Below are 18,454 nucleotides of genomic sequence, written 5' to 3'. Positions count from 1 at the left end.
TCGTGAAGAATATATGACAGGGAAGAGGGCAATGCCTCCAATATGGAGTAGTTCAAGGACTGAAAGTGATTAGGATATAAATAGCAACAGACTAGTTCACATTTTCTCTCAGGCCGCGCTCCACATGACAATACATCTTTCTTGAAAGAGAAATTGCATCTAGTCATTCATTCCCCCCCCCCCGCCGCTGCCAAAAAAAAAGATGGGTCACTGAAGGTGATTCAAGGTCAACATCAATTAATCTACATAACTATCTGGCATCAGAATGATACATTTTATCAGCCTGCTTTCTTAATGATGCAACATGATGAATTGAGTGATATCCTCTTCAACCTTTGGCGTGTTTTTCTTCCCCATGTAGCAAAAGGTAGAATTGGGGGGGGGAAGAAGCCTAAATATAACATCAGTATTTAAAGAATTTGAAAAGCAAGCACATAAGAATTTCATCGCCTACAGAAATAAAAGGGGGAAGTTCTAGGCTAAGGAAAATATCCAGCCAGCTGGATTTTAATTCATTTCTGGAAACAGGCTTGCAGTTCAGGTTGAGAAAACAGTACAGAAAAAATAAATCTACTTGTGAGGGTTCTAAGATGATAAAAGCCCAGACACCAAACTGCATTTAGACTTACTGGCATTTTGTAATGCTTATTTTTTTACAAATGTACGGGTTCACAAAGCAATTATGGCTATGTAGGAAACAAGCATCGCTGACCAGACATATTCAGTGTTCTTACTGGGAGGGCTAGAGAGATGATTTTTTTGAAAATCCAAGCTAAACACTAGGCATTCTTGGATTTCCTTCAAAGAAATTATGTGTATGCTTGAATAAAACAGAACTGCTCTGCAAGAAGTATTCTTACTAGAAGGGAAGGCAAATGATCTGCAAATGATCTGCATGGCCTATCAAAATGTAAGAGAACTTTGGATTTCTAAAATGGTGCTCTCAGGTCAGCCTTTTATTTATGCATATCTATTAGCAACCTAAAAATGTTTGCTGACAAATGAATAATTCATTGCATTGGCTTGAAAACCTTGTTGTATATTTATTGTGCAAAATACTTGGTGTCTGTCTTAAGAGCTGCATTCGTTTCCCCTTTTAACTGCTCCTTTTCCCAACAGTCCAAATTGTGTTCTGCTCTATTCTGTCCTCTAGGGGGCACTAACAAATATTAAGGCTCTTCCAGCCTTTTTGACAGGAAGCAACTATACTAACATCGAGCTAAAGGGAAGGTAAATTAAGGAAATGGACATCTAGGAGAGGTTCTTCTTATTGCTTCAGTAGAATGCAAGGATGGCTCTTCTAAATTATACCAACTGGACTATTTCTTGAGAGGTGCTGCTGGAAATCTGACTGGGTTCAAGTAAAAAGTGTGTGAATTTAGCCCCCTTTTGTCTCCCTGACTTGCTTTTCCTCAAGCTCCAACACTCCTTTGCCTGTTCGCTCAGTACCAGCCAACTGGTCACAGTCTCACTTATCTAAGGTAGACCCCAGGAGACCCAGTGCAACAACGAGCAAGAGGCTGAAGTTCAATCAAGCAGGGTAATGAAACCACACCCCACAACAAGAAGAGTACTAGTAGTGGGAGACTCCCTACTGCATGGGATTGAAACCCAAGTATGCTGAGAAGATCCATGGACTCACCAGGTATGCTGTCTACCAGGAGGACGGATTAGAGATGTGATGGAAGGGTTGCCATCACTCATCAAGCCCACCGACAGGTATCCCTTTCTCCTCATCCATGTGGGAACAAATGATACCTGCCAAACAAAGCTATAAAGAAATCACATCAGACTTTGAAGCTCTGGGAAGGAAACTCAAGGACTTTGGGGCCCAGATAGCTTTTTCATCCATCTTTCCACTACTTTGAAGAGAAGTAGAAAGGGAAAGAAAAATACTCCGTGTGAATGAATGGCTACGAAGGTGGTGGAGACGTGAGAGATTTGGATTCTGGACCATGGGCTATGCTTCCCGGAAGATGGACTGCTGGCAAGTGATGGGTTGCATATCACAAGGACCGGGAAGAATGTGTTTGGCCACAGCATGGAGAAGGTCATCAGGAGGGCTTTAAACTGAATCCTAAGTGGGAGGGAGATGTAAACTTGGTGGTAATAACTGATGAAGGCTTGTGCACAGTAACGGGAACAGAGAGATCGGCTCTAATAGGGCCCAGTAACAGGCCTCAGAAAAATGTAGTAAGGAAGCCAAGCCATAAATCACATGGTCTTCGATGTCTGTATACTAATGCGCAGAGCATGGGAAACAGGCAGGACGAACTTGAGCTCTTAATACAGGAGTGTAATTACGACTTGATAGGTATAACTGAAACTTGGTGGGATGACTCCCATGACTGGAATACAGCAATTAAAGGATATAACTTGTTCAAAAAGAACAAGAGGAATAAAAAGGGAGGTGGAGTTGCGCTGTATGTTAAAAAAAATATATCCCTGCTCAGAAATACAGGAAGATGAGCTCCAGCGAGAGTATCTGGATTAAAATTAATGGGGCAAGTAATAAAAGGAATGTGGTGCTTGGAGTCTACTACCGACCACCCAATGAAGGAGAAGACGAGAATGTAACTTTTGAAAAGCAAATTGCCAATGTTTTGAGGAGGCATGATGTAGTAGTAGTAATGGGGGACTTCAATTATCTCGATATCTGTTGGGAGACAAATTCTGCCAAACATGGCCCCTCCAAGAAATTTCTGACTTGTGTTGGAGATAACTTTCTCCTACAGAAAGTGGAGGAAGCAACCAGAGGATCAGCTATTTGGATGAAGTGGCAGTTAAGGGAACTCTGGGGAAAATTGACCACACCATACTTGAATTCTTGATTTTAACAGGCGCAAAAGCTGAGAGCGGCCATACACGCACCCTGGACTTCAGGAAAGCTGATTTTAATAAACTCAGAACAATTGTATGTACAGTTCCATGGCAAGCAACCCTAATGAGAAAAGGAGTCCAAGATGGGTGGGAGTTTCTAAAAAAGGAAATTCTAAAAGCGTCCTGGGCGCAGTGCTCTTCAACATTTTTATTAACGACTTGGATGAGGAGGTACAGATCATGCCTATCAAATTTGCAGATGATACAAAATTGGGGGCACAGCTAATACCATGGAAGACAGAAAAAAATTCAAACAGACCTTGATAGGCTGGAGCATTGGGCTGAAAACAACAGAATAAAATTCAACAGGGATAAATGCAAGGTTCTACACTTAGGAAAAAGAAACCAAGTGCACAGTTATAAGATGGGGGATACTTGGCTCAGCAATACGACATGTGAGAAGGATCTTGGAATTGTCATTGATCACAAGCTATGAGCCAACAGTGCGATGTGGCTGCAAAAAAGGCAAATGCTATATTAGGCTGCATTAACAGAAATATATTTCCCCTCTATTCAGCACTGGTTATGCCTCATCTTGAGTACTGCATCCAGTTCTGGTCTCAGGAGGGCCGGGATCTCTTCTCGATCATCCCAGAGTGCAGGGCACGGAATAATGGGCTCAAGTTGCAGGAAGCCAGATTTCAACTGGACATCAGGAAAAATTTCCTAACTGTTAGAGCCATACGACAATGGAACCAAATACCTAAAGAGGTAGTGGGCTTTCTGACACTGGAGGCATTTAAGAGGCAGCTGGACAGCCATCTGTCGGGAATGCTTTGATTTGGATTCCTGCATTGAGCAGGGGTTGGACTTGATGGCTTTGTAGGCCCCGTCCAACTCTACTATTCTGTGATTCTAAGGTTTTCCACTTGGCATCTCCTTTTCTCCATCCCTTTTCTGGGGCCTCTACACATTTCTCTTTCAGATTCCTGCTCCTAAGGTTGTCATTTATTTTGTCCTCCTGCTGCAGCCACTTTGATTTTATATTCCCTTTCCGTTTCATTGCCCACCTCCTGGGTCCTGTTCTCATTCAGCTTTCCAGCTCTCTTCCTGTCTTGCTGAAGTAGCCCTTCTTCTCAAGCCCTGCAAGAGATTTTCCCTAGCCAAACTGACCTTTCCCTTCCCTCACAGAAGTGGCATTTCTGTGTCATCACTCTTGCTACCTGACCTGGTTCCGTTGGTTTCTAGGCATTCTGTGACATCACAGTGGCTCTGCCCCCAAGCAGAAAGGGCTGGCAGGCAGGCAAAAGCAGTAGTGGAATAAAATATCTCTCTTTTTAAAAAGGTTTTATAAAATATCATTCATTATACTCTCTAGCAATAGAGCGTTTTACCTCTTTCTGCAATTCAGTCTCGAGTCCAAATAACCTTTCTATTTCCTATTGACTTTTCATGCATGATAACTTGAAAAACTCTCTTTGAAAACTATTTTTCTGCACTCATCGGGAACTGGAAGACTGATTTGTATGTTAGCAGCTGATGAAAGCAGAAGCCGAAATGTTTTGCTAATAAAAATGTTTTGCTAGTAATGTCTTGCTAGTAAAATAAAAACCTGTTTTGTTAATTAGATTGTGTGTATGCAGCAGAGTGCAGTATAACTGGGTCTGTTAAGATTGGTAGCTGAAAGAATAAAGAAACCTAAGATTTATTACTACAAAGAAATAAAGTCAATACATGCTGAAGCAGCCATGCAGTTTCTACTCAGATATCCATTACTAACTAACTGAGAGCCAAGACGGGAAGAGAAGGGAGGAGCAAAGCCTGCAAAAACAATGAATACTTTAGAGAAGGAAACAGCAGAAGGAAGAATGGATTGCCTTTCTATCACCCCTCACTGGTTCAGGTCACTTGTAACATGCGGTGGTGCTTTACTCCCAATAATGAGGGCACTAGAGTCACAGATGCTTGGCCCTGGTTTATGGTAGTGCTTCACTATGCATTAGGATGTGCACTCAATCTGGATAACATCCAGAAAATTAATCTGGCTATTTAGGGAGTACATACTGTATGCCTGCTCATATCTAATAGTTTATGCTTCTCTGACAAAGAGGGCAAGGAATTGTGATTTGCCATACTCTTCCCATATATTGTGCTTATGTGAACAAGCGCAAGCGGATGATGGTAGTTAAGTAACTAGTTCATTACATGGCTCTCTCTTGTGCACCTTCCATATATTGGTACCATCAGGATAGGACTTTGGGGCAGAAGGTCAGGGCTTCAATCAGCAAATAAGCAGGAGGGGCCCTCAACGCAGCAGGACTGGCTTATCACTTCTGGAAGTGAAGTAATGCACATTGCCATCTAAAGGGGGTTGGGCGGTGGAGAGAGCATTAAGACCACTAAATCCAGAGTCTAAAATTAGCTAACTTACCTGTATCTGTACTCTAGCCAGAAGCTGGCAGTCTGGCACAAAAAGAGCAGCGGTGGAAGGAAGGGGAAAGAAATAAGGAGCGGCATGCCTGGCAAACTTCCTGGGTGCACCGTGGCATGAAGAGACAGGTCTCTGGCGTACCCTTGTTCAGCACCCGACGTGAGTCACCAAGTGGTCCAGAGACAGAATGGAAGGAATAACAGAGAAGCTGTTTTTGAAGACCTCTTTTGTGCCCATGTTGAAGGGGATTTGAGAAGTTGCCAAAGGTGTGTTCTACTGCAGTGTTACTTCCTTGAATTCCTCTTAGTCAATGCTGTCAGACCCATCTATAACAGCTATAGAGATGCCAACAGGCTGTGGCTGTCAGTGTTAAAATGTTTTACAACTGGTTGCTCCACTTTTTTAGTAAAGTTTGCCGATTTGCGGTTTCTGAAGCGTGTTCGCAGGTCAGTTGTACTTTTCCCGCTTATTGGATATGGCATCCTTTTTTGCATTCGATGACATAAATTGTATAGTAGGGCCTGCAGGTGATGTTCTGTTTGATGTAAAATCTTCTGCCCATCCTAGTGCTTTTGAAAGTAGATGTCTCCATGAGGTTGTTAGGTCAGGATTTGTAACCCAGTTGCCTGCAAAACTATAACTCACTTATTGTACCTGAACTAACTTGTGCATCACGGGAAATTGAACCAAAGTGGCCTTTGATTGACTTTTGATATAAATGTCGGTTTATTTCCTGGTGACCTGACCCTTACCTACATTCCAGTGGCTAGAACAATAAAAGCCGGTTTAAGCTGGAAACTTTACTATGATGTGCTTCTTGTATCACATTCATGCCTACAACCTTGCTTATTGTTACAAATGTGGCTTGCATAGAAATGTCAAAAGTTATTCCGATGTCCCACAGACCTTGACTTGTGAAACTCTTTGATATGCAAGCTTCATAATTACATGTCTGTCTCCACTTGAGGGGCGCCCGGTTGCAGCTGGGCCTCCTCTTCCACCATTCTCTTTGTCTGGTCCTGCAGAGTGCTTATCTCAAGGACATGCGAAATATGCAGACATGGAGTCTAAAAGATAATCTCAATGTTTCTACTTATGCCCATCCCCTGTACCCCTTTACCCCTTTACCTCCTTCTACATATCTTAAGGTTGTAATAGTTAGCGATTGCTTCTTTTGTGTTTATGACGTTACCCCAATATTGTAAACTTTGGGAGAGACTATATATATCCTAAGCTACCAATAAACGAGGTTCCCATGCTGACCTGCTTTGGCTTGTGAGTATTGGGTCCCCTTTGCAAAGGAATTGTCTTGTGTTTACTTGATCTCTGATAGTGGGTTCATTTGCACTCAGCTCTGCACTTTCTCGGGTGTAAGCGAGTTGGGGTTGACAGAGACGACTCGCGTGTTGGGTTTGGACCCAACAAGGTACACAAAGGTCAGACGCACGTCTTCTGTATCTACTCCACAAAAATTGTGTACCTCATGGACCAGTATTCAACCTTTTGTCATAGCTGATTTTGATATGTAGCATTTCATTTTAGTATGTTGATATTTGATGTTGTTCTGTCAGTTCGACATCCAGTGGTATTTAGTATTTGACATCCAATATTTGCTATCTCCCAGGTTAAGGGTGTGAAGACTCATAAGGCCACCACTTGGCTGAAGCTAAGAAAGTCTGGGTCTAGTCAGTGCCTGGATGGGTGGCCACTACTTCATATCATAATGTGCAAAATAAAATGTTAAAGGAGAAATTAGGGGAAAGTTCATTTTAATTTCTGTTCTAAGCAATGTATTGACTCTGTTCCCGTCTAACCAAATCTGCAACTGCCTGAGAAGAAAGGTGAAGAAATTAAGCACTGCTTGGCACACACTGTTCGTTTGGAGTGCAGAGTACACAGCCCAAAGTATATATTTTTCCAGTAATAGCTGCATAACCTCTTATGGAGCTAGATACAGCTCCTATGTCACAACTTCACAAGGCTTTGAAAGCGTCTATACAAAGCAGTTGTTCCTGCACCACCATGATCTCCCTTGAGGGTCTTTAATGGTGGTGCTTTTCTGGAGTAAACCTGGCCTCTCTGATGTGATCAGAGGACAACACGATCCCACAGTGGGATGGCTGCAGCCACAGCTAGTTCAACACTTGCTCCTTCTATCACAGGTTGCAGAAAGACCCTTCACTTTCTTCAAGCATCTTTTTTTGATCTGCCCCTGCCCTTCTGCCTCTTTGCATAACTTCTTCCACCCAGCAGAGAATGGCTAGTAGACACTTTGTAAAACTAAGTCGAGTCCACCTGGAAACCCCACATACACCATTCTGACCTCCTCAGAGGAAAGGCAGAGTAGAAATGGAACAAAATTAGCAAACACTCTTGTCTCCCCCTCCAGTTCCGTAACTATGCTTAGGCTGAAAATCCCATTGTGATTCTTGTATTCTTGTGATATGTGTGGGGTACACTCTCTGTGGCAGCAGCCCCTAAATTGTGGAAATTCCTCCTCCAAGAGGTGTGTCTAGCATTATACAGTTTTTGTTGTATACTGAAGATGAACCTGTTTACCCTGGCCTTTGACACTTGAGGTACATATTTTTAGGACTCATCCTCTTTTTTTGTAATTTGTTTTAAACTGATTTTAATGTTGTATTTTAAATTATTGTGACCCACCTGGCACATAATGGTGAAGGGCAGGCAATAAATCAAATGATGATTATTAATAATAAATGTGTGTGTATATCTACATCTATACACACACACACACACATTCTAGCATAGGGTGTGTGTATTCTTGACATATTCATATAGGGTACACATGTGTGAGGTGTATACATATAAGTATGTACACAGAGAGAGAGAAGGGAAGGAGGTAATCACTAGAAAGCTAATGCATTAGCATAAAGCAGAGTGTGGGTTTGGTGTTTGTTTTGGAACCCATGCTCATATAGATATGCATTTATTTGTATAGTGGAAAGATAGCAGATGGGGGGGGGGTCAGCTGAGTAAAAAGAGCTTTTCCTTTCTCTCCCAGCAGGATTCCCCAGGATCCTCAAGCCCAGCGACACCCTTTTTTTATATCTTATTTATTTATTTTATTTTATTTCATTTTTAAACCACCCATAGCGAATAGCTCTCTGGGCGGTGTACAAAAGATTAAAAGTACAGAAATACAAAATATCACAATAAATAAACTGAAACAAAGAGATTTAAAATTGTAACATTAAACACATTAAAATGCCTGGGAGCATAGCCAGGTCTTAACCTGGCGCCGAAAAGATAGAAGCATCGGCGCCAGGCGTATTTCTTCGGGGAGGCTATTCCACAATTCAGGGGCCACTACAGAAAAGGCCCTAGATCGAGTAACTGTCCTCCAGGCTTCCCGATGGATTGGTACCCGGAGGAGGCCTTAGACGCTGAGCGAAGTGACCGGGTCGGTTCATAGCGGGAGAGGTGTTCCACAAGATACTGCGGTCCCACGCCGTGTAAGGCTTTATAGGTCAAAACCAGCACCTTGAATCTGGCTCGGAAGCAAATAGGTAGCCAGTGCAAACGGGCCAGAACAGGTGTTATATGCGCTGACCGGCTGGTCCTCGTCAGCAGTCTGGCTGCTGCGTTTTGCACTAGCTGAAGCTTCCGAACTGTCTTCAAGGGCAGCCCTACGTAGAGCGCATTACAGTAATCCAACCTAGAAGTTACCAGAGCATGAACAACTGAGGCGAGGTCATCCCTGTCCAGATAGGGGCGTAGCTGGGCTACCAACCGAAGGTGGTAGAATGCATTCCTCTATCTGCTCCCTCTTTCCTGAAATCCAACAAACTGACTACCTGGCAGGGCTGGGCTGCCTCCCATTCAAGAGTGCGTGGGACCACGAACCAGGAGCTTCTTGGCAAAGAGCTCTAGTCGGATCCATCAAAGTGGACGCTGCAAGCCTCTGGGTGACACCCTGCAGTGCCTAATGGGATTAATTTGAACCCTGCCGGGTGTGCATTGCCATGGCTTCTTTGGCAACAGACACAGGGAGGGCCAGGAAGCGGCCAGTTCTGCTTCACACATCTCCAGCAATTAGCCTCTCGGTGTGTCTGCTAAAAGAAGAGGCAAGTTAACCACCAGCTTGCTTCGTATACCTCCTGTGGGCCTTAAAAGCCTTGTCATTCAGTTTGATGCTCAGGTGCTGGCATTTCAGAAGCACGTGCAAATTTTGCCTATCAACCAGACATAGCGACTGAGTCCTAACCACACATTACAGCAGTACAACTTTACTGTCGGAATGCAGATTGGGCTGAATTCTTATAAAGGAGGGGGGGATTTAAAGTGAAGATTTGAAAGCAGGTAGGAAGGGGTTGCTAAGCCCTTCCCTTGTGCTTTCCCCAGGGCCAGGTGAAGACATTTGCTACCAAGATGGTACCCTTCCGCACTCAACGTGCAAAAGCCAACAGAACCGGCAGCTGAATCTCACTTCAATACTGGGGACATCTCCCGAGGCAGCAGGCTAGTTGAGGGAAGCACACACAGCTTTATCTTTCAATGGGGCAGGGAAATGGCTAGGGGCTGCTGTCATTGCCCCCTCCTCCAGCATCTGCCACCTGAGGCCATCACCTCACTTTGCCTAATGGTAGAGCTGGCCCTGTCTTTCCCTTTCAAAGGTGCTTCTCAGCCATTTGGGAGAGGGACCGCAGTTCATCAGTTGATGAAACAATGAAATGGACTGCCGTCAAGTCGATTCTGACTTATGGTGACCCTATGAAGAGGGTTTTCATGGTAAGCGGTATTCAGAGGTGGTTTACCATTGCCTTCCTCTGAGGCTGAGAGGCAGTGACTGGCCCAAGGTCACCCAGTGAGCTTCATGGCTGTGTCAGGATTCAAACCCTGGTCTCCCAAGTTGTAGTCCAACACTCTAACCACTACACTACATTGGCTCTCTCATCAGTAGATAGATCACATGTTTTCCATGTAGAAGGTCCTTCTCAGGTTCCAGAAACTCCAGTGAGAAAGATAAGGTAGCAGGTGATAGGAAAGACAGGGCCCGAGAAGCCCTGGAGAATAACAAAATAAAAAGGGGGGGATGGAAAACACTTGATAAAAAGGGCTAGTTCATAGCTGGGATCAAACTACTAATTAAGAGGGTAGCAGAAGCTACTTTAAAATGGAGCAAAGCACAGCAGAGACAGGGCATCCCAGTTGTCTCAGGAACCACTCCTCAACAGCCACCAGTAGAGAGTCTGATGCTACAACTGTACTTAAAGCCAGGATGTGGCCACAAACTAGGCCTTGAAAAAGATCCTGTGGCAGAAGAGAACAGGGGAAACTCTGAAAGGCATCAGATTGACAGCAATGTTCTCTGCATACTTCCTAAAAAATGAAATGGATTAATGATGCCAATTCTAGAGGAAATGGCTACTTTGGAAGAAACCCAGCATCCCATGTATGTGGTGAGGTGCCCATCACCATCAGTTCTACAAGATGGAGGGGTAAAGAAAGAGAATTCAGGGATGGCATTCTGAGAATTTTAATTCCTGAAATGCTTCTAGCCCTTCAGATGGCAGAGCACTTCGGGGAAGCTTATCAGCAACATACTGTGAAGGCGATTTTGCAGATCTTCCAGTGGACAAAGGTTCTTCCATTGCAACAACAATAGCCATCCCATCCTTCCTTTAATCCTATCACCTCTCCTCATTTTATTAGTATCAGTACTTGCTGTGCCATTCTAGTTCATGTCCCCATCCCCTTCAGTTTCTTTGAATTCTTGTATCCTAGATGCAGAACGAGTAACGTGCCTCAGTTAAAGAATAATGCAAATTATCCTTGATTTGAATTTCTCCTAAATACATTTAAGTTTACAGGCAGAAATTATATGCAACTCCTCTTCAAGGCAGCGGGTGCAGGAGGAGCTGCCTATTGGAAAGCAGAGTATGGAGATCCCCCGCACATGTTTTGTAAAAACAGCATGTGGATAGTTACGGACATTAATGTGAAAACTTACAAATGCAGCAGTCTTAATGGATAACTCCCTTCACTGGTGCAGAAGGAACAATCAAGGCTGCTTCACTGACCCCAGTCCAGCTTCCACCATGTGGATTCCCCTAATAAACTGGACACTGCGGGTACAGGCTAGCTGCATGCAACTGAACTGCAGTGCACATTCAGGGCCAAATGACACTTGAAGTTAAATGCAACTTTGCATCCAATGTGGAGGGACTTTTTTTTTTTAATGAAAATTGCATCTGTGGGGGGGTGGGAATGATAATTAACAGGATCAGAGGAGGCTGAGGAAATTTAACCCTTTCTGCCCTTGCAACGGTCATGAAGAGTATCCTCCTTCTGAAGGCACTCTATGCACTTCATTGGTGCCATTCACTACTGAAATTAGAGGATACACTGAGACTATTAAACGATGGTTTGACAGGGAAATGCAATAATGTGACAAGATGGTAACTGTTTTGTAGCAAGGTATTAAAATATCAATATTTTGCAATAAAAATACACACTCTTGGTCAACACAAACCGACAACAACAAAGCTTTCCTTGTTTAGGATGAACATGTGCTGGATTCATCCAACATATGGTGCATTTTGGTATGGCTGGCAGAATTTTCACAGCAAGATTCTTAAGTGGCAGAACCAGGCCAACGCTGCTCATTCATTTCCACTCCCCAAACAAACACATAACGACCACTGCATGAGGGGGACAGCAAGGATGAGCCCATTGGTTCTGCCCCCTCCTTCACATCCCTCTTGCTCTTCATCCAGTTCCCCTGCCTGCTGGGGGGCTAAATGTATGCAGGAGGTTGCCATGGTCTGGATCCACCAGCGGAGCCAATCCAAAGCTGCTGCTGTGCTTGCACCATGCCAATGCCTCTGATCCCTCACCCCTCCCCTTCTCTGTAAGGGATGGTGACACACCTGCTGGGAAGCTAGCAATGCAGCTCCACCCCACTTGGGAGCCAGTTTTACTTAAGCAGACTCCCCAAATGGCATCCCCACTTAAATGGTCAGCAGCAAATATGGGGTTCTGTTTGGGGATTGCCTCTGATGTGCCGGTCAATGGGGGGGGGCTTGCAGGAAACAAACAGCAGAAGGGGATACTTAACTCTTTCCTTGTCTAGAGCTTTTCTACTGCAATCCTCCCCCCCCCGGGCTGCCTTTCCCCTGATTTGACTGGAAAAGTAGAATTCCTCCTGCAGATATTCAATCCCAAATATATGGGTGGGGGGCTGCAGGAATGGCGACGGGATAGGCAGTAGAAAGAGGGGACAACAGGTTCATCCCCACTCTCCTACCCTGGTACAACTGGTAATTTCATTTAATTTATTTATTAAAGTATTTATAAGCCACACTTTTCAGAGAAGTACATTAAGGAGGCTTACAACATACAAAGGCACAATAACATTTAAAAACCATTAAAAACATCATTACAAACAATAATAAAAACATCAACAAACACTGCATTGGTTGGGGGGGGAATCATGTTAAAAGCCTGTCTAAAAAGTTCAGTTTTCAAGAGATGCCTGAAAGAAAGGAGGGATGGTTCCTGCTGAAACTCTATTGGTAGGAAGTTCCACAGGGCAGGGCCTGCCACACTAAGGGCTCAGTCCCTGGTGGAAGCCAACCAAACTTCATGGGCATGGGGAACCATCAGATGTGCCCCATCAGAATATCTCAGTGATTGAGATGTAACGTAAGGAGTCAGGCGGTCCTTAAGATACTTTGGGCCCAAGTTGTTTAGGGCTTTGTGAATTAACACAAGTACCTTGAATTGGCCCGGTAGCAAACTGGCTCTTTCAGCAGTGGGGTGTTGCCAGTAGTCTGCCCCTATGAGCAGTCCGGCCGTTGCATTCTGCACTAGTTGCAGCTTCCGGACCAGATACAAGGGCGGCCCCACATAAAGCGTGTCACAGTAATCCAGTCTTGAGGTTACCAAAGCTTCAGTTGTCACAGTCCAGGAACGGCCGCAGTTGGTGTACCAGCCAAAGCTGGCAGAAAGTTCTCCTGGGCACAGAGCTCACTTAAGTAACTAGTGACAGAGATGGAACCTCTGCATAGGGGAGAACAAATGAGCAGAGCTATTATTCAACCAAATATCTGTATTTTTATAAAAAATTAGCAGCAAGTCCAATTATTGTGGGTAGAAATAAGGCATCACTTGCAGGGACAGGGAGGATTACTGCCCCGTAAAGGCTGCAGGGATGAGACTGTGCTGGGACCATCAAGGGGCAAGCATTTCCACCTGCCTTGCCCCACCCCTCTGCCTGGGCCTTATCAGGAGGAGCTGCAGGCTGAGTCGTGCTGCTGCAGGGATAAGACTGTGCTGGGACCATAAAGGGGCAAGCATTTCCATCTGCCTTCCCCCCACCCCTGCTCTTAGTGACATTTGTTTGGGGACTGTCCTTTACCAGGAAGATGAATGCTTTTGGTTTGCTGTTCCTGTTTTTTTAACTTTTACATTATTGTTAGTTTTTATTGTTAGTCTCTTAATGTTTTGATGTTTACATGTTCTGCTTTGTACGTCGCTTAGAGTGGCTGACAATTCAGCCAGATAAGCGACTAATAAGTCAAATAAATAAATAAATAAATAATACAAAAGTTCTAAGGTAAGTGCATGTAATGCAGAAAAAAATGAGAGCAATGCTTCCTTTTTTGCCATTTTTCTAGTGTATTATAAAATCACAGCAGCTTGAGATTCTTAGAAAAACACTGTTTGAAAAAAGCAAAGTAGTTATCACGACACTTCAGTAGGAAGAAGATGGCATTGAAAGGTTTTTTTGTTTGTTTGCTTTTAAAGAAAGAAATCCTTGGCTCGTGCATGGATATTAATACTGTTCCAAGGTCCTGCTGAATGATTCTACCTGCTGTGCTTTATTTCAGACTCTACGGCTATCTTTCAAAACTGTCTGGATCATCTCTGCTGCGCACTCCATGTCACAAAAGAAAAATGCAAAGCTTTTCTTGCAGAACCATTTCCCACCACCGCCAAGAAATCTTAAAAAAGAAAAAGCCTGCTCTTTTGATGCCTGCCATAGCACCAACGTTGCCCTCGCCTTGGAGACCGCTTTGTGAGTGACACATACTGTATCAAATGAAAACAGGAGGCTGTTGGAAGATTAGTATCGCACAACAGATCTCCCCCATCCCCCAAATAATTTGCAGTTTTCCTACTGCAAAAGATTTTTCATGCAGGCTGATAGTCCATTCATCTTTGTGTTTCATTAACACCATAATCCTTAATCTGTGGTTCATTTCCTTAGTTTAGCAACATAAAATACCAAGTCAGACCACTGATCCATCTAGCTCAGTACTGCCTACACCAGGAAGGGGGAACCCAGGGCCGGCTCCAGGCATGCGGGGGCCCTTGGGCATCAGCTTGTCCTGGCCCCCTGGTGGGTGGGTGTGCATGCACGCGTATACGGCCCCCCCAGGCCCTCCTACCTGTCTACTCTTTACCATTGCCCTTAATGAAGATGGCGGCCGCGGTTTCCCTAAGGGGAATGAAGCCTCCGCCACCATCTTTGTCAATGGCACATGTGTGTGTGCTACACGCATACATCTCTGCCATCAACTAAGATGGCGGCAGTGGCTTCAGTACCTTAGGGAAGCTGCGGACGCCATCTTCATTAAGGGCAATGCTAAAAAGCCAGCTGACAGGTGTGTGGGGGCGCGCAGATCGCAGAAGGGGAGCGGAGGGCCCTCAGGGGCTGCTAGACTCAACTCCTATCAGCCCCAGCCAACATGACCAATGGGCAGGGATGATAGGAGTTGTAGTCCAACGTCAGGAGGGCCACAGGTTCCCCATTCTGGCCCACACTGATTGGCAGCAGCTCTGCAGGGTTTCAGACTTGAATCTTTCCCAGCCCTCCTCGCTGCCCCAGTGCCTCAACTCCCCCCACCCAAGCCTCTTCTTTCTTCTCAAACCCCTTTTCCACAAAGCAACCCCTCGGCCTACATCCCCTATTGAAATGAAGTCTAAATGCACTGAACTGTTACACCTCTCCCCCCCCCCATATAGCACTTCCCCTGAGATTAGATCCTCTAGATGAGCCTGGGGAGGAAGCAGCTCAGAGAGGGTCGCAGGAGAAAGCCCGCTGGAAGGATTGCTCAGCTGCTGCAGCAGGTGAGTTGAGGGACTGCTTGCAGTGGCATGAGACTCCCCAACACAGCACCTGAGCTGACCACACTTCCTGGAAGGGAGGAAGTGTGCTCAGCTGGAAGGAAGTGGGCAGAACCAGTGTGGGGCAAGCCAAGAAAGTAAGCTCTGAATGGCAAGAGGAGAAGCTGAGGGGAGGTAATGCAGGAGGCCAAGATGTGCCTGATAATATAGGGAAGTGTGGGAGATGCCAGGGACCACATAAAATACGGCATAGGGCTGCATGCAACCTACAGGCCCCCCACCTCTGTTCTCCTGTACTAACTAGGCATGGCCAAGGCAAAGCAAAGCACTTTTCAAGCACCATTTATTTCAGCTGAAGAGAAAAGTATATGCCAACAGACCCCCACAAGGCTCTCATGCCTGCAGGCTTACACTGCTTGGGCCCTCTGTGTAATCCAAGGGTGGCGAACCTTTTTCAAGCTGAGCAACACATTCCCTTCTGGACAACCTTCCAGGGGCCACACGTCAGCAGCGGGTGGGGTCAGAGGCAAAAGTAGGTGGAGCACCTAATGTAAATGTTACCTTTGTAGAGTAGGCTAGCGTCTACACATACTCAGGCCCCCCTTTCGCCTCCATCCAGACAGGCAAGAAGCATTATCAGAGCTCAAGGACACACTTCAGCCAGACAGGCACTCACGGAGGGTGCAAAGCAGGGCTGGGGAGGGGCAAGGCATGGGGAGAGGCCCAAGGGCCCGGTAAAAAGGCTTGGAAGGTCACATTTAGCCCCCGGGTCTGAGATTCAGGCCATCAGGGGCACCCATGGGGCTGGGTCCTCTGCTGGGCTTCAGAAGGATTTCTGGTGGCACATCTGACCCAAGATGGCAACAGTGCGTGCAGTCGCACATGAACACAGTCCAACCAGCAGAAAAGAGAGAGACGCACGTAATTATAGCTCTATAAGCAGTTTCAGTAGGTGATATATAGAAATTACTACCTCAAGACGTGTTAACAGTCACTAGCTTCGTTGGTTTTTTAAAAGTGTGTGTCTAGTGCTCTATGGATTTGTCTATCAATAGGTATCAGCCATGACAAAATAGAACCTCCACATACCGATGTGGTATACCTCCTAAACACCAGACAAACCAATGGGTAAGGGTCATAACCTCCATATCTTGCTGGCAAGCTCCTAGAGATATATAGCAGACTGCTGCTAGAAACACTAGACAAAATGGACCGTGATCTGATACAGCAAATAGTGGTGCAATTTGATCATTTTGGACTCTGGACGTAACCGTCTTATGATGGGCTTTTTAGATGGCAAAGTATATTACTTCAATTTCTTCCAAAACCAGCAAACCAGCCCTACTGAGTTTGGGGGCCTTTCCACTCCTGCTGAGGGGGGCCCCCGACCTCTGCCCTAAAGTCCTGCTCTGACAGCACCACTGACAACAAGGCTACTCTTTTGCGCCAACTTTCAGAAAATCTATCAGACTTCTAAGAAATCAAAAACAAAACTGGATTGCCTGAAGTTTTGCAGTCACTTCCCACACATAAACACACATTGCTAGAGGCCTTGCATTTTCTGTCAAATGTTCCTACTAAGGAGGGAGAGGTTTGCAGACTCTTTAATTCCACAGAGTTGTTAATTTTTAATAGGCATTTGCAAGTGATCCGAGAGAGAGCAAAAGCCTTTCAAGGCGGCTAATACAGAATCAAGTCCTAGAATGACCTTTCATAAATGCTGGCTCCCTACAGAGATGTTTGATTTCTGTAGCACTGTGGCATTTTTCAGAAACCATAGGAGAAGTAAAACATAAGTGTTCCCCCTGCCCCTGCTTAAATCCCTTTCCCCTCCTCTTTCACATCTCTACAACTGCGATGGCAAGCATCTGCAACTTTACTTGAAAATAAATATAGGAAGATGGTCAAAGAATAAAGGCATGAAAAGGGCCCTTCAGAACTAGTTCTGGGGATAAAGGAATAACCCAATGACACAACGTACCATTCGCCTGTTCCAAGCTAAGGCTGCATATGCGCCATACATTTAAAGCACATGGCTCCCCCTGCCAAGAAACTTGGGAACTGTAGTTCACCCCTCCCAGAGCTATAATTCCCAGCACTCTTAAACTACAGTTCCCAGAATTCTTTGGGAGAAGCCATGTTCTTTAAACGTATGGTGTATACACAGCCTACAGAGGGTCTGAGACTGGAACCAGAAGTTCAGCAAAAAATATGGGATTGTCCCTGATGTACAGAGAGAGGGGATGCTTGTAGGAAACAAACAAGAGAAAGGGATACTTAACCCTTTCCTTGCCTGGTGCTTCTGTACCACGCTACCCCACCCCCACCCCCTGGAGTGTCTTCTCCCCATTTCATTAGGAAACCTGGTTTTTGAGCCAGGCAATTAATTGCAAAGAAAAATCAGTGGGTGGAGAAAGAGTTAAGCAGCCATTGCTGCTGCTTCCTTGCAAATGCCAGCATGCTGTATACTGGAAGAAAGAACACTGCCTTGGGAATCCCATGTTTGCTGCCACAAATCTTATCCCAGCCTTAAGAGTTCCTTGTAACTGATTATGGTTCCAGCCCAAATTCTCCAGGTGAGAAGCAAGGCAAAAGTGTAATAAATATAAAAGTCAGAGGCCAAAGAGGGCAGGGATCCTGCACCTTTAACAGCTGTGTGAAAGAGGGAATTATGAAAGGTACAGGAGCGCTGTCCTCCTTAGCCTCTGGCCACCTTAAACAAATATCAGCAGAAAATAAAATTTTCTTACCTGAAAAGTTCCTGAGACTTTCAACAGGTTCAGCTTTTCCTCCCTGTGAACACCTAGCTGGACCCATCAACATTTCCTCTCCCCCACCCCCATAGAAAGGACAGAAGCCCTGTCATCTGTTGCACCTGTTCTTCCATCTTGCCCCAAATCCTTCAGGTGATACATGCTAACCTAAATTACATTCTCTACTGGGCACAGGTGAAAGCATGCCAGTGGGCAGCAGAACAAATGATACAAAAAGATACATATACACAAAAACCAAACCACAATCTAGGACAAAGAGAGAGTACACACACAGAAGTCTCCATATTGAACATCATCAGTCACCAAGAGACAGAAAGAAACCCTCCCTCTGAGC

General features: G+C 45.0%; 1 long non-coding RNA gene across 1 annotated transcript in view; it reads right to left on the bottom strand.

Moving 5' to 3' along the window:
• LOC133388346 (uncharacterized) overlaps window positions 1-18,177 on the bottom strand; it is a 31,171-nt gene extending 12,994 nt beyond the window's left edge. The window contains exon 1 of the long non-coding RNA XR_009763749.1: window positions 18,097-18,177. This is a non-coding gene — a long non-coding RNA (uncharacterized LOC133388346). The remainder of the gene's footprint in view (window positions 1-18,096) is intronic.
• Between the last annotated feature and the right edge of the window lie 277 nt (window positions 18,178-18,454).

This window comes from Rhineura floridana, chromosome 7, assembly GCF_030035675.1.
Source record: "Rhineura floridana isolate rRhiFlo1 chromosome 7, rRhiFlo1.hap2, whole genome shotgun sequence".
In the NCBI taxonomy this organism is placed as follows: Eukaryota; Metazoa; Chordata; class Lepidosauria; order Squamata; family Rhineuridae; genus Rhineura; species Rhineura floridana.
This window is presented reverse-complemented; position numbering and strand designations above follow the sequence as displayed.